Raw genomic sequence first — 16657 nt, forward strand, 5'->3', positions numbered from 1 at the left:
ATCTTCAAAATAGACAATTCACATTCACATATTGAATGTGTTAAGAAATTTGTAGGAGAGAAATCTGTGCCCATTGTTTCATCCAGATTCTCTTAAACTTAATCAACAACAGAACCTCATTATGTTCCTTTTCCTTTTATTAATTTTCCTAACACCTGTTAATATTTATAAGGGCACCTTCCTTAGGGAATCAATATTGGTGCTGACTCTGAGGTTGCACCTTGGGTTTGAAAATCCATTCGGTGAGCTACTAGATGAAGCTAGGATTCAGGAGACCTATATTCTGTTCTTCTTCCTTCTTTCAATGAGTCATTTTTCCCCCTCTAGGCTTTAGATTTCCTGTGGGCAATAAAGAAGAAATTCCTCCTTTATACAATATTGTTATTTCAATAGTTCCCCAAATCAGAATGGTGGCTTTACGAGTATGTGTGGCAGGGGACAGGGACCAACCTTCACTTCAATCCTGGTCTCATTCAAAGCTAAAAATATTAGTGAAGTATCAGCAACTCTCTCTGCTCCTTCTTGCCTTGAGAGTTACATTTCATGCCCTCTTGGGAGGAAGGCAAAATGTGTCGATTTTTTTTTTTTTGGTCACTTTCATAGGACCTAGAATATTCTGACACATGATACTTACTAGGTCCTTTTAAAATATTTGAATTGTGTAAATCAGATGATACAATGTGCACTATATTTATCCATTTCTGTGTTTGGGGGTTAGCTTGAGAGGTGCTGCCATCCCTTGGCTGTGGTGGTACCTGGAAGGAGTCTGATGATAGTGCAGCCCCAGTGCCCTGGGATTACTGTGGGGCCAACCAGTCCATAGGTAAATAGATCTGCCCTGCCCACAGAGGTTAATGCTGGGCCACACCAAAAAGCAAACCCCTATTATCATTTTATCTTACAGTGCACACATGCCCAAGACTTCATTGTACTCCACACCCTGATTGTTGCACTAAGTGAAAACTCCCCTTCTCTGGAACAAACAAGATGAATTCCATGCACCGTATGCTCCTACCACTGATGTGGAGACTTAGAGCTTTCCCACAGAAATCAGGCTTTTTGCATTTCTCTCTCTCTTTCCCCGCCTCAATGACCCCCTACCCTTCAAGTGGAAGGGAATCTTACTTGTGGGACACATTGCCATCCTTAAATAATCTTGTTCTGGGGTTCCCTCTACTGTGTTTGCTAGCTAGTAGACTGGCCTGTCAGTCATTGATAACTATGAAGCCTTCCCTGGAATTTTTGCCCCATTTCTCTTATTTAGAACTTAGCTGGCTTTAGTCCATTAATTCTCATGCTATAATGTATTTGAGTGTGGAAGTTCCTTCCTGCAGAGATTTTTTTTTTTTTCTAAACTACCTGTGCACCAATTTGCTGGGCTATTTTTTAATAGCCCAAGTCAGGTGGCTCATTATGAAGTCTGAACATATTTTATGTGTGGGCAAATTTCTGACCCCTCCTGCATCTGCGTTTACCAGTTTTTAGCTAAAACTACCAATAACTCCTGTGACTATAGCCCTGGCTTTGTGGGAATAGTATACTTGTATCAAATCTTCCATATGTCCTTGTGGCCAGAAATGACATATTTAAAAAAGAGCAATAAGAATGTGTAAAATAGCATTTTAATCATTATTACTAGTAAGATTCCACTTCCAGAAAATCCAAACTTATAATGTAGTTGTTTTTGTATAGAAGAGAAATTCTTTTCAAATGACAGCAAACTTGAGGGAGCTCTTTCTTGAGGCATCGCTGAGGTTTTTATTCTTGCTCTTTCCTCTGGGATCATTGCATTCCAGAATACATTTAAATATGCCTTTCTGTTGCTGCTTGTATAAGCCTGTTCAATTGCATTTTCCAAGAAGTCTGGGTCCCCTCTGGGATGAACAGTGATATATTATGGCTCAGATTAGTTGTTAGTTGAGTGTTACAGTGTGTAAACTGGGTTTGGAAAAATCTTGCTAAAAGAAGTTCTCCTGAGTAATTTCATCATTGGTATAAAATATACAAAAGTATATTTTTTCATCATTTTGGAGAATGGTCAAACCTGGTTAAGTATTTCTGTTATGAAAAGATGATTTTTTTTGTAGAAAATACACCCATATGAGGAATAGAAATCACAAAGTGATAATAAGATGCTGCTTTTATAATTACCCTGTGGTTTCAGAAAAATAACATCACTATTCTCTTTCAGCATTCCTATTGAAGCAGTTTGGTGACAAGGGTATAAAAGCACTCATGATTAAAGTTTATTCGCTCGATCTTACCCTTCAGGCCTGGAAAGGACAGAACTGCTCATTGAAAGATGAGAATCTGATCCCACATGGACCAGAACCAGAGTGCTGGAGCTGGCAGAGCCACACCAAGAGCCAGAGTGGCCCTGCATGACACTGTCTTCCAGAGCTTATTTGGCAGAAGAAGCCAAAGTAAAGGACTTGCCCCAAGTCCACTGAACAATGAAACACAGTTTTGTGAATCACAGTTTTCTGCAGAGTGACTGTTTGGAACTGATTTCCTTTTCTACATTTTAAATAGAACATATATACCTATGCATACTCTTCACTTCTGGGAGAACATGGCCTCAGATGGAGACTTTGGATCCCCAGAGGATTTCTGAACTTGCATGACTATTCAGTTGCTCTCTTCCCCACAATCCCAGGATCTTGTTCCTGAAAATGCTTAAGAAACTGCATCCATTGGGACTTATTCAGGAGTGCTTTTCCTTTAGAAGTCTCACTGGAACTGAAAACAGAGAAAAGCAGAACTCCCCTCATGCAGACTAAAGAAGTTTTGTCCTTGCTGCTCAGCAAAGGGTACCTGAGCCTACAACCCTATACTCATCTTCTCATATTGAAAACAAATCAATTGATAGCAATTCATTAGCTCCAACTAATGCAATGTCCCATTTAAGCATAAGAGCTATGAAACATTTAAAAGCGTAAAATAACCAGTGCTCAAGTTCCTGAAATCTGTATAAAAGGAAGTGTGGCTTTACGGACAGGTGACAAGTATGCCTCCAAGGTCCACGCTCTGGTGCAGGAAGGATCAAGACCAGAAACATACATCTACATTCTATGTTGCAGGATGGAGTTCCAGGAAACTTTGAGGATGTGCACTAATCTTACAAATGTGCACTCCCTGCTGACCAAGGGAGTGTGACATCAATTGATAAATCAAAAGCACCATTTAAGGTCAAGAGAAAGAGACAATTTATGGATGAAAGGAAAAACTTCCCCCCCTCCTACTGTTTGAACAAGGGGTCCCCTATTCCCATTTGTACTGGGCTTTGCAAATGGCATAATGGATTCTGATGGAAGGCAACACATCAATATTATGGATACCAAAGAAAGGTAAGGAAAGTGTTGGTTTTGAGAGGCTTTGTAGCTGGTCCCAGATCACATGGCAGGTAATAATGGATCAGTGACTTTATATACGTAGGAGCATGTGCTTTGTCCTTTATACCTTGCAGCTTCTTCATGAATAGTGGGGACAAATGTTCGCAAGATTGTGGCCTTTCTGAGCTGGAGTGGTTGCAGAGGCTCCTTGCAGCAGGTAGACCTTTGGCTGAGCCCTATGAGACAGACTCACAGACACATAGGGAAGAGGGTTGTACCCTCCAGCCTAAGAAGAAGTAGCGGAGCCAAATGGTGTGAACTGGGGATTCAGTGGCCACAGGGAAGACTCCTTATAACATTTCTAATACTCAACTTCATGGTCATTCAGAATCTCACTTAGTCACAAGGAGAGACAAAAATTGAGTCAGACTATCCAACTAATCAACCATTTGCTCTACACTGAGCTGGAGATATTATAGGGATTTCATCTTCACCAGTAGCCACTTGAAACTGCCCTTTCTCTTGGGTCCAACATGTCTCTGAACGTCTGAGAGCTCCTTGCTCTTTCCTCCACCTATGTGTTCTAATATCCTTGATCTCCTCCCACTAAATTAATATTTTAGTTGGTAGCCATGGGTGTTCCTCTAGAAAAGCAATCTCACTTACCTTTTTCATAATTGACACACCTTTAAATTTGATCTAGTCTCTTCGTAAAGGAATATCAGGCACGTATAAAGGTAGGTATATAAACAAGCTTATGTATTTGGGAATGTAAAGACTCTTTATTATTGGAAATATTCTGACTCATTTTAAAATAGATCAAATGTTATAGACAGATGATGTTAGTGGCCTCCTTGTGTGTCTATCAGACTGAGGAATTCTCGCTGTATGACTCAAACCCCTTATATCTCCAATGCGTCCTGCCATGTGATTAGGGCTCAGTAAAGGATTACCTCAACTGAAATTCAGGTACAAAATAGGTTCTCCAATGTTGGCCACCTTCCTCAAATCTAGACAAGGCCCAATAATCCCCAAAGCCCTTTCTTTTCCTTCTTGAGTAGAAGTTAAAATAAAAAAAGAGTTTAAACTCAAAACCAATTCTTCTTGGACCTGTAGTAGTATCAGTGGAATTCAATGTTTTTGTTTTTGTTGTTTGTTTATTTGTCTGTAGTCAACTTCTTCCCTCTTCCTTTCCATGGCTGTTCACATCTTTGTCAGTCTTCTATGTCTTCCCATCCTTCACCTATCTACCCTGTCCACTAAAAACCCGGAAGGTATTATGCATCTTCCAATCTCTATCTTCACCCCATCTTCATTCATCCATCCTGGAGAAATGTGTTCTTTTTTTTTAGTTGTCAATGGACCTTTATTTTATTTACTTATATATGGTGCAGAGAATCAAACCTAGTCCCTCACACATGCTAGTCTTGCACTCTACCACTGAGCCACAACCCCAGCCCAGTGTTCTTAATATATTGCTTCCAAGACCAACATTTCTCTGATTTCCACTTTCCTGAATCAAATAGCTGTCCTTTATCTCAGGCTTCAATCTCTTCCTATTGGTTTGTTCCTTCTTATTGGGTCAAATATCCCCAATACTAACAAATCAAAGCAAAAATAAGCATAAAATCCTTCCCTTAACTCTACTTTCCTCATGAACAGAGACCTTGCACTTGTCCTCCTCTTTACATCTATTAAGAGAATCACATATTTTCTAATTCTACTTCCTCACTTACAGGCATAGCTCAGCTCTCTGCAGTTTGGCTTCAGGGTAATCAAAGGCTAACCATGGTACTGGGGCTCAAAATGAGCCTCTGACCCCGGGCTTCTCAGTGCCCCACTGACTTGACTTTGTGCTTTTTAATCCTGCTCTTCTCTTACTTTTGGAAATGGTCTCCTGTCTGGAGTTCTGTGACATCCTCTTTTCCCATTTCTACTTCTACCATCCCATCATTTGAGTTCCTCTTTTCTATCATGGGTCCCTTCAGTGTCGGGATTGTATTCTCTCCTTGATCTTCTTTTTTCACCCTTTGCCTCTTTCCCGTGTGACTTGCTCTGCTCTGAACACTTGAGCCACCTTTACATCATTGAAAAGTGGGACTCAACCCTACCAAGCTTCGTCTTTATTTATTGCATGTGTTAGATAACTATGTTCCAAAGTTAGATAGACTTTAGACCAAACCACTTTCACTATTTCTCAAACACGCTGATTTTCTGTAATTTCTATTAGTTTTAATAGCATTTTAAACTCAAGTCAATCAAGGTAGGTACCTCAGCCATACTCGACTCTGATTCTTCACCCACTCTCTTCCTCCTCACGCACAATTGCTCACCATTTAAATATCACTTTTTAACAATAATCCCAAACTTTCTTTTGGTCATCAAAAATAATTCCTACAATTTCTACGATTGTAGAAAACATGGAACATTGTCAAAGAATAATTGGCGCATATCATTATACTACACAGAGCTATTCACTTAGTCTATTTAGGATTTTTAAAATTTCTCTTAAGACTTTGATATATGTGCTATTAGAAATACGTTGTTCAGACTTCCGACAATTGGGGATTTTCCAGTTATATTTCTGTTATTGATTTCTAATTTAATTCCATTGTGGTTTGACAATATGCTTTGTAGTTCTATTCTTTTAAATTTATTAAGGTGCATTTTGTGGATCAGAATATGATCTACTGGGTGAGTTTTTCATAAAAGCTTGAGAAACATCTATATTCTGCTGCTGTTTAAAGAAGGATTCTGTAAATGTCAAATGACTCCAATTTATTGTTAGTGCTGTTCAGTTTGATTATATCCTTACTGATTTTCTGTTTATATAATCTATCAATGAATGATAGAAGAGTATTGAAGTCTTCAGCTATGAGTGAGTTTGTCTATTTCTTTTTGTAGTTCCATCAATATTTAAAGGACTATTTATTTTTTTTAACAAATAAATAGCCCTTTAAATATTTTCAAAAAAATAGATTTTATTTTTAGAGAAGTTTTAGGTTCACAGAAAAATTGATTAAAAGGTTTGGAATTTTCTCATTAACACCTCCCCTCAACACACACACCCCAAGGAAGCTACATCCTCACTGCCTCCCGCCCCTTTTTTTGAGACAAGTTCTCACTAAATTGCTGAAGTGTCCTTTGAACTTGTGATCTTCCTGCCTTTGCCTCTTGAGTTGCTGGAATTAGTAGCATGTGCCAACAACCCAGTTGCCTCACATATCTTGAGGCTCTGTTGTTAAGTGAATAATTAAGAATTGTTGTTTCCTCTGGAAGAACTGATTCTTTTATAATTGTGTAAATTATACTTATCACTGATAATTTCCCTTAATCTCAATTCTGCTTTATCTGAAATTAATACAGCTGCTCCAGCTGACTTTTGATTAGCATTAGTTGGGTATCTCTCTCCATCTCTGTTTTTAACTGATGTCTTTATATTTAAAGTGCATTTATAGACAACATATAGCTGAGTCTTTTTTAACCTTCTCAGATAATCTATTTTTCTTGGTGTATTTAGATCATTCACATTCAAAATCGTTATTGATATCATTGGATTAATAGCTACGATGTCTGTAACTTTTCTGTTTATGGAACTTTTTTATTTCTGGTTTTTCTTTCTCTAACTAAACATTTTATATGATTTTATATGACACTCTTCTCTCTCTTTTCTTGGCATATCAAATATACTTGATAGTTTTTGTTGTTGTTGTTTTAGAGGTCACTGAGTTTTCAAAATACATTTATAGCCAATCTAAGTCCACTTTTAAATAATCGTATGTTGCTTCAAAGGTAGCTGAGCCTTCTTGCTATTTCTCACATGTGCATTTTTTTTGTTTTATGAAAAAATGTTCGATATCTTTAGTAATTAGAGAATTGCTAAATCAAAACTACTCCAAAATTTCATCTCACACCAGTCAGAATGGCAGTTATCAAGAATTCAGACAAGAATAAATGTTGGCAAGGATGTAGGGAAAAAGGCACATTCATACATTGCTTGTGGGACTGCAAATTGGGACAACTAATATGGAAAACAGTATGGAGATTCCTTAGAAAACTTGGAATGGAACCACCATTTGACTAAGTTATCCCTCTCCTTGGTCTATACCCAAAGGACTTAAAAACAGCATACTATAGTAACGCAGCCACATCAATGTTCATAGCAGCTCAATTCACAATAGCTAAACTGTGGAAGCAACTTAGATGCCCTTCAATAGATGAATGGATAAAGAAATTGTGATATATAGACAAAATGGATTATTACTCAACATTAAAAGAGAATAAAATTATGGCATTTACAGGTAAATGGATGGAGTTGGAGAACATCATGCTAAGTGAAGTAAGCCAATCCCCCAACACCAAAGGCTGAATGTTCTCTCTGATAAGTGGATGCTGATCCATCCATAATGGGGAGCAGGGAAGCATGGGAAAAATGAAGGAACATTGATTGGGCAAAGGGGAGGGACGGTAGGGAGAGTGTATGGGGGCAAGAAAGATGGTGGAATGAGATGGACATCATTGCCCTAGGTACATGTATGACTGCACATATGGTGTGATGCTACATCCTGTACAACCAAAAAAATGTAAAGTTGTGCCGCAATTGTGTGCAATGAATCAAAATGCATTCTGCTGCCATATATACCTAATTAAAATAAATTAATTAATTTAAAAAAGGTAGCTAAGCATGATGTTTTAGGTGATAGACTTGAGATATTTTATGTATGACATTTTATGTTAATCTGATTGGGAGTTGGTTTGTGTATACTGTCTGTGTATAAGCACTAGGGGCTTCACTCAGAATACTGTATTTGAGATTGTTATGTGTTGAGGTATATCCTTTCTTACTGATTTTTTAATCATAAAGTAGTGTTCTATTACATAAATTTACCATGGTTTGGCTATAAACAGTTGAAAAGCATTTGAGTTGTTTCTGGTTTTGCATGATAGAAAGCCACTCCAAATATTCATGCACAGTTTCTAATGTGGCTACATATTTTCATTTCCCTTGGTTAGATGCCTGGGAGTGAGATGTTTGGGCCATAAGGTAATTATATGTAACTTGATGAGAAATTGCCAAATTGTTTTCCATATTGCTCTTGCCATCTTGCATTCCCACAGAAGTGCATAAATTTTCCAGGTCCTCCAATCATAATTTTCAATGTTTTTTCAATCTGCTTCTTTGTTGTTTCAGCCATTCTGATGTGCGTATAGTGGTACCACATCATGATTTTAATTTGCATTTCCCTAATTATCAAGGAAGCTGAGCATCTACTTATGTACCTACTTGCTATCTATGTATCTTCTTTGGTCCATTGTCTCTTCAAATCTTCTGCTTGTTTTTAATTTTCTTGAATTTGGGTGTTCTTTGCATATTCTAGAGTATCAGTTCTTGTATTAGGTATGTATTTTGCAACTATTTTCTCCCACTCTGTGGCTTTTATTTTCATATTCTTGAGAGAGTATGTTTGGAAGAACAAAAATTTTAACTTTACTAAAGTCCCACTTATTAATTTTTTTGTGAATTTTAAAGTGTGACATAGCTGAAGAGTTTTTTCTTTTTCTTTCCTTTTTTGCAGATGTCCTTTATCAGGATGTGGCAACTCCTTCCTATTCCTCATTTCCTAAGAGTTGCTATCATCAGAATGTTGAATTTTGCCAAATGTTTTCCTGTATCTATCAAAATTATATATCTTTTAATTTTCAGTTTACAGTATGTTGGATTACATTGGTTGATTTTTAAGTGTTGTCAAAAACCCTAACATTCCAGGAAAAACTTCATTTGATCACAATGTAATATTATTTTTATATATTGTTGTATTCAATGGGCTAACATTTTGAAAGATTCTTTTTATCTGTATTCATTCAGGATTTTGGTTTGTAGTTTTCTTTTCCTCTGTATGAGAGTACTGGCCTTAACTGTGAGTAGGGAAATGTACTCGCCTCTCTTGTTTTCTAGAAGAATTTGCATGGAATTGATATTATATTCTCTCTCTCTCTCTTTCTTTCTCTCTCTCTCTCTCTCTCTCTCTCACCACTGGGGTTTGAACCCAGGGGTGCTTAACCACTGACCCACATCCCCAACCTTTGTTAATATTTTTTATTTAGAGACAGAGTCTCGCTGAGTTGCTAATCTGCTGAGGTTATTTTGCTTATGGTAGAATCACTATTAGATTTTCCTAAATAACTGTACCCACATTACAGGGATACTTAGAGTTGGATTTTCTTTTTCCCAATAATACTTTTTGAGTCCTTACTTGACATATTGCAGCAAAAGTCAGAGCTGGCCTACCATATTAAAGTGGATCTTTGGCAGAACAGGGAGTAAAGGGATATATTATGGCCTGTGTATGTGATTCTCAGATTCTGCATATCTCATCAGTAGAATTTAGGGCCATTAAAGGAAATGAGTGCCTGTTTTATATAATATAGGAAACAATGGAGACTATAAATATGCTTTTGTTTATCACTGATAGATATGATCAGTACAATTTGTATTCTGGATTATCAAATAATTCTACTTGTACTTCTCTTCTGAAACTTTATAATCACTACCTGTTATGGTTTTGATGTGAGGTGTCCCCCAAAAGCTCATGTGTGAGAAAAATACAAGAAGGTTCAGAGGAAAAATGATTATTATGAGAGCCTTAACCCAATCAGCGCATTAATCACCCGATGGGATCAATTGGTAACTGAAGGCAGGTGGGAAGTGGCTGGAGGAGGTGGGGCATTGGGAGTATGACTTTGGGGTATATATTTGTGTTTGGCAAGTGGAGATCTCTCTCTCTCTGCTTCCTGATTGTTACGTGAGTTGCTTCCCTCTGCCATACTCTTCCGCCATTATGTTTAGCCCTGAGGAATGGAGACTGCTGTCTATGGATTGAGCCCTCTGAAACACGAGCCCTTGAATAAACTTTCCCTCCTCTACAGTTGTTTTGGTAAGGTATTTTAGTCACAGCAGCAAAAAAGCTGAATAAAACAATATCTTTTAATATTTATATTTTCTGCTACACAGCAAATTCTCTGAAGACAGATATTCTTTGCCTCTAGTTGATCTTTTATTCTTTTCAGGATGTTTTCCCAGTGATTTTCATAAGGTAGGCAGTCTTTAAGAACAGGAGGGAAAAAGGAACTAAAGGAGGGATGGAGAGAAAAAGAGGAGAAAGAAAGACAAAATGAAGAAAGGAGTATGGAAGAATAGCATGAAAAAAAGGTGGGGAATTAGTGATATACAGAGAAAAAATAGGACAGTACAATAGGATGGCTTGGGTGTCTCTAGTGGCAATTCAGTACCTGAGAATCTTTCTGACTCTATAAGCACTTTTTCTTTCTTTCATTTGGAATATTTCCTTTTGTGGTAGTCAGCTTTCTGTTACTGTGACAAAATACATGAGGTGATCAACATAAAAGGAGGAAAGATTTATTTTGGCTCATGGTTTCAAAGGACTCAGTCCATAGTTACTCGGTCCCATTGATTTGGGCCTGTGGTGGCACAGTACATCATGGTAGAAAAACATGTCAGAAGAGGCCTATTCATTTCATGGCAGCTGAAAAACAAAAGAGAGACAGACAGGAAGGGGCTGGGGTACTAGAATCCCCTTCAAGGTCATACCCCCAATAACTAACTTCCTTCTACTAGGTTCCACCTCCTAAGGGTTATACCACCTCCCAATAGCATTACAGGCTGGTGTCCAGGCCTTCAGCAAATGGGCCTTTGGAGGGAATTCAAGATCCAAATTGTAGCACCTTTTCTTATACCACGTGGGGAAGTTACGTTGGGACAAGACTGTAGAGTGAATTAAATTTCACGTTTTAAACTTTGTCCTTTACTCGATGAAGAATTTTAAAAAGTGTTTGAACAAAGAGAAATGTAGGCAAAATGATGTTTCCAAGCCATGAATTAATGGTGATGGTAAGGATGAAGGAAAGTCAATTTTGGTCTTTTGGTATAGACTGGCTTCTTAGGTACAGGGTTGAGTTCCATTTTCCTAATAACTAGATGGGGCTGTGCCATTGCTCTTTGCTAAAGGACAGTGAGCAGAGGAGGCCACTTTCCGTCTGAAGAAGTTAAAAGCAGGTGTTAATCTAACCTAACTGTTGGTCTAGCCCTCTTTCTACCACCTGGAGGATACCAGGATAATCCTGAAGCTACAGAGTGAGACTAGGGAAGCCTCATAAGACAGAAGCTAAAATCCATGATTCATTACTTGGAGGGGAGCTACCCACCAAGAACATCAGCTGCACTGGACTTCACATGAATTAGAAAAAATTTTTTTTTCCTCAAATCACTATGAATTAGGCATTGTTTGTTATGGTAGCTAGTGCAGATAATTTTAACTAATAAAGGTCACTGTGATAGGGAGTATGTAGTGGCGAGGACAAGGAATGGAAGTTTGGTATGATGAATGGAAAAGGAAGACATATAGGGGGAAAAGGCATGACATCCCAGAGAAATGGCAGAAGAATCAAGGAAGACATGAAGAAATTGTCAACAGAAATGATAGTATCCAAGGTAAGAGCTGCTTTGGGGAAATAAAGCAACTACTTTTATTTCAGACTTGGTGAACTTGCTTATTATAGTACATGCAAATAAAAATGTCTGGCAAATATTGTAAAAACAGAGAATTTAGGTTTCAAAATTAAAAAGGGTCATAGTTAGAATGGGCCTAAAGTGGGTCTGCTTGTCAAGAGGGGCAACTGACCATATCAGTAGTTGGAGTGGATTTTCTATTTGGTTTGAACAATCCAATAGTTAGGAAAAAAAATATCTATCTATAGATATAGATATAGATAGATATAGATAAAGGTGTTTAAGACACCCAAAGATACAAATGAAGACATTACATATATAAGAAATTATTAAACAAAACATGTTGGAATAAAATAGTGTATTACTATGAAAAAGAATAAATTAGGAAGATCATGATTACACAGGTAGCATGTTCATGTCAGCAACAGTAGGTGCCAAGAGGCAATGGCATAATGCTAGAAAGAAAACAGATGTAAACCTATCACTGCTCATTAAAAGTGAGGAGAAAACAAAGACACTTTCAGACATGAAAAGACCAAGCACATTTAACATTGGTAGGTTCCCAATAAAAGAACAATTAAGATATATACTTACACAAAAAGCAAAGTAAATTTGGGGAATATGAGAAAAATAATTAGCACAGGAATTGACAAAACAGTAAATTTAACAACCACTGATAGTAAGCTTACATATTATTTTTTATTTTTTTAGAGTAAGTAAAATTCTACACAATTATAACAATATTGGGCTAGAAAACATGCTTAGTAATTGGTTAAAGGGTACTGAGTTTATTGTCTCTTTGGGGAAGAAGATAAAAACATAGGATTTGTAGGAAATATGAGCAATTAAGTATGCATATTAAGGTTTCAATGTAATAAGTAATAAAATTAAATAATAATGACAGGGAAAAGAAAGAAAAAAGTATTTATAAATGAAGGCAGAAAAATGGGAGAGAATGCAAAGAAAAAGCAGTAAGTACACAATACAGCAAGAGAGTAGAAAAAAGTCCAAAATATATTAGTAATCACAATGAAGAAAAAAATGATATTCATAAATTGAAAGAGTCAGACTGGTAAAATGCTAAATGCAAGAGAAACATCTAAAGCAATACCACATAGAAAAGTGGAAAATAAAAGGACCAAAGAACTGTTCCAGCCAAAGAATATCAAAGAAAGCAAACTAACCAGGAACACAAAACAAAGCAAAACAAAGCCATAAACAGAGGCAAAGTGGAACATACTACATAAAATGAAAATGAAAGACCTTGATCTTAAGGACAACATGCTAAGATGAACTTACACAGAATCAGACAAAAGCATAATCATAAAGATAATTTTTGATGCAGCTCTAGTAGAATTAGTTACATCAGGTGGATCCAAAATTGGGAATAATGTTAATAGTTGGAAAATAAGGGCTGGGGATATAGCTCAGTTGGTAGAGTGCTTGCCTTGCATGCACAAAGCCCTGGGTTCCATCCCCAGCACTTAAAAAAAAAAGGAAAATAAAATTAATAAGTTTGATCTAATTTTAAAATCCATTTCAAATGTAATCACCAGACAGAAAACACACATTTGATATACATTTATTTCAAATATGTGTGGAATGTGAAAGGACACTTGCAGAGTCCATGCAAAGTCCAAACATCACACCACACACCGAAATCCCACACAAGAGATTTATTGTTGGTAACATGAAGCACACCAACAAGGTTGTCCCTCCAAGGAGGGCAGCAGCCTATCGGCACTCACAAGAGGAATCTCATAAGCTGCTTAGGAGTATAAGCTGGGGTGGGGTTGAGAGCAGGCCCATGTTCTTAGGGAAGTTAAGCAGCTTTGCCTCAGAATTGAAACTTTGGAACCTCTAGATAAAATGGCTCCTGACCTAAAAAGGTGAATCTGATGTCAATAGAATGTCTACAAATTATGCAAAAGAAGGAGGGGAAGAAAGAGAGAGAGAGAGAGAAAAAAAAGAGAGAAACTTAGAGAGAGAGATATGAAAATTCCTTAACTCCAGAGACTGAAAAGTATCCCTGACAACTGTTGGGTTAAGGAGTGAAACTAAGAAATATTAAGAACTGATGTAGGCCAGGCATGGTGGTGAATGCCTGTAATCCCAGTGGCTCTGGAGTCTGAGGCAGAAGGATCAAGAGTTCAAAGCCAGCCTCATCAACTTGATGAAACCATAAGTAACTTAGTGAGACCCTGTCTCAAAATAAAAAGGGCTGGGGATGTGGCTCAGTGGTTCAGCATCCCTGATACCAAAACCAAAACCAAACCAAACCAAACCAAACAGAAACCCTGATGAAATAGGTGAGGCATGCAAATGAAATGTACTTAGAGGTAAACACATATTTTTGAATATTTTCTTTAAAACACGGCAAGAGATATTGAACTTAAATGGATGGTACCCAACTCAAAAAGTTAGAAAAATAACAGTGATTTTGAGGTTAGTCGAATAGAAATCAATGACAAGGAGAATGCACGATAAAGAAAACTCATGAGAATAGCCATGACAATTAGGAAAAACAGCAAGGCTGGGAGATTGGATCTGCCATATATCAGAACTTACTTATGGAGACAGTGAAATTTTTTATATTTATTTTTTAGTTATAGTTGGACACAATGTATTTATTTTTATGTGGTGCTGAGGATTGAACTCAGGGCCTCGCAAGTGCTAGGCGAGCACTCTACGGCTAAGCCACAACCTCAGCCTGAGACAGTAAAATTAATACTGTTATTCAGTGTTTTTTTGCATAAATAAATATACCAATGAAATAGAGAGACAATGATCAGCTAGTGTATACATGGAAACTATATGACTTTGTAAGTCAGTAAAAATAAAAAAGGCTAAGCTATTCAATAAGAGATGCTGGCATAACCAGATATCCAAATGGGGGGAAAAATTGGGCTGAAACCTAATACTATACTAAAATATAATAGTAAAATTAAATGTGAAAAACAAGACTTGAAGGAAATGTAGGAAAATACATTAAAGACATTAGAAACATTTCTTAAGCAGGACTCCAAACACAAATTGTTGAAGGAAATATTTCTCATTTTGACACTGAAATTCAAAACTTCTGTAAAACAAATCACATCATAAACAAGGTTGGTACATGATGAGCTATACACCAGGAGAAGATTATCTATTCCAGAATATGTATTCTGAATATTAAAAAAAATTCTATGTAGCAATTACAAATGCACATAAATTAGAAAAAAATGACCAGTAAATTATAGATGAGGAACCTGGAATGGACAAATTTATGAGAAAGATACTATTAACTCAATATTAATAGTATCAGGTGGGGTTGGTACAAATTAGCACGACAATGGATATCACTTGATACTCATCAAAAATTTAAAAATCTGAAAATGCCAAGTCTTGGGAAGATCTAGTGAACCAGGTGTCACACTGTAATTTGGATCAACTTTTTTGGGAAATGCGTTAGTTGACTGTACACCTCTTGTGACCCAAGCAAAGCATACAGTCCAGGGCACGTGACCACTTGCAAACGTGTTGGTGTCCATACTGTTGGGCTCAGCTAAGCAATGACCAGGAGTAGAGTGGATAAATAAGTATCAATCCTTTCATTCACTGAAGTTCTTTTTTCAAAGGTTTCAGTGATTTACCTACTAAGGATTACTGAAATCAAAGAGGTGTGGGAAATAGTCTTGTTTTTGTCACTGACTGTATACAGACTTGGGCAAGTTCCTTAGGTAACCTTGCGCTTAGGAGGGACTAAAAACATCTATTTCAATCAGAATAACCCATGTAAGTTTTAGAAGCTTACATGCCTGCACCCCTTCTCAGACTTATTGCATCAGAGACCCAAAGTGTGGACACACCCAACACCCCTTCTGTAGCAGTGATTTTACCACCTCAGTGGGGAGCTGGGCAGCTGAGACATGAATTTCATTCATAGAAACTTTTACAAATACAGCTTCTCATTCCCCCTGTTTTCATTTTTGAGTTGTGGGTTGTACTGAGGATTTCCAAGTCTCCATCTCAGTAGCATTCTGGAAACAGAAGCCTTCTTGCTAATGCTCCTATCACCGCAGGGTAAGCAGTTACACTTAACCCAGCAAATAATCCCAGAGGACATATGGTTCTTGTAGTTAAGAGGGTGGACAATGCTGCCGACCTGGGCTCAACTTTGCACTCCTGCCCTTACAAGTTGTGTGACTCTGGGGAGTTACTTATATATTAGTCAGGTTTTGTGTCTCTGTGATGAAAATACCCAACAATTACAACTTAGGGGAGGAAAAGTTCATTTTCAGTCCATGGTGATTTGAGTCTATTGCTCTGGACCAAGGTGAGGCAGAACATCATGGCAGAAGGGTGTTTATGCTCCACTCATGGAAGCCAGGAGTTGGGGGCGCGGAGCATGGGAGAGAGAGCCAGTGCAAGCGAACAGAGGGAAGGGAACACAGGGAAGATGCACCCCTCCAGGAGACAAAGTGGAGGGTAGGGTGTAATATTTCCATCAGCACTGATGTCTAGAGGCCTTGTCTGCTTGCTTTTTTGGAGTCTATGGAGCCAGATATGGGAGAAAATTTGCAAATATATTACAAAATTGCAATCACTTTTGGGACTAGGATCTCAGAAAAATTAAATAGACCTGCACATTTTGCATCTGCCACAGCTGAACAGCCAGGGTAGGGGAATTCCAGTGAACTAGGTGACCCCCCCCAACTGCCCAAATATCCACTTTGTAAAATATCCATTATTTTTAAAAGCTGCTAATTAGGAAGCTGTTCCAGCTGCAGAGCAAGAACATTGTTCATGGAATCCTTTT

The sequence above is a fragment of the Marmota marmota genome, unplaced genomic scaffold (genome assembly GCF_001458135.2).
Source record: "Marmota marmota marmota unplaced genomic scaffold, marMar, whole genome shotgun sequence".
Classification (NCBI taxonomy): domain Eukaryota; kingdom Metazoa; phylum Chordata; class Mammalia; order Rodentia; family Sciuridae; genus Marmota; species Marmota marmota.